The sequence below is a fragment of the Trypanosoma equiperdum genome (genome assembly GCF_001457755.1).
Source record: "Trypanosoma equiperdum strain OVI genome assembly, contig: ctg_1711, whole genome shotgun sequence".
NCBI lineage: Eukaryota > Euglenozoa > Kinetoplastea > Trypanosomatida > Trypanosomatidae > Trypanosoma > Trypanosoma equiperdum.
The window spans coordinates 133,413-134,387 of NW_027123740.1; positions in this window are offsets into that span (position 1 = coordinate 133,413).

Genomic DNA, 975 nt, shown 5'->3' on the forward strand with positions numbered 1-975 from the left:
ATGTGGGAAGAAGAATTTGAAAAGAGAAAAAAAAAATTGCTACTTGTTTTTATCTTTTCTTAAGTTTCATGGAAGTGGTGGCGTTGTCTTCCCTCTATAAGAACAATTACAATTCCCCTTCGTGTATGAAAAAAATAATAATAATAATAATAATAATTTATGAAGAAAAACTTAAAGAAAAGACAAATATGCATATAAATTTCGAATTACCTGGAGGGTTGTTTATGTTTGCTGTAGCACATTTCTTCTCTTTTCTTCTTCTGTCTTCCCTTTCCTTTTCCCTTTCTTTGTAATTTTACCTTCTTTCCCCAATTTTCTTTCTCTTTCCTTCTTCACTTGCATTAATCCTCGTATCCGCTGGTCGTAAAAAAGAAGTTTTGTTTTATCTTTTTTGTTTTCATTTTTTTTTCTAAATAAAAAAAAAATCATCTCCTTCTTTTTAGTTATTATTATTTATTCATGGCTCGCCGTCACTCTTTTAATATTACAATTCTATGTTTTTTTCTTTTTTCTTTTTTGTCTTGTCCCTCCTTTTAATTTGGCCTGCCGCGGTGCTCAAATCCCCTACAATTTTTTTTTTAAAAGCTCTCCACAAACTTCATTTAAACAAAAAAAAGGGAGAAAAACGAAAGATCTCATGAGCGCCGCGACGGCTCTATGGCGTTAATGGTTAATTATGACAACCACAAACAGGTAAAAATTTTTTTAAAAAAAAAGAAGGAAGAAAAAAAATCATAAAAGGAAAAGGTGCTGCTGCACAGGGAGAAAAAACATTTAAAATTTTTTTAAAGTGCAAATACAAACAAATATATAAATAATATAAATATGGACAGACGGGTAAGTCCAAAGAAAATGGCAGCAAGGAGAAATGATTTAGAAAAAAAAAGAAGAAGAGCGGAAATAGTAAAAAGTAAATAAGTAAAACAGGACAAAAAAAAAGTGTACCCAAGATGAACCAAACTAATAGCAGAAAAG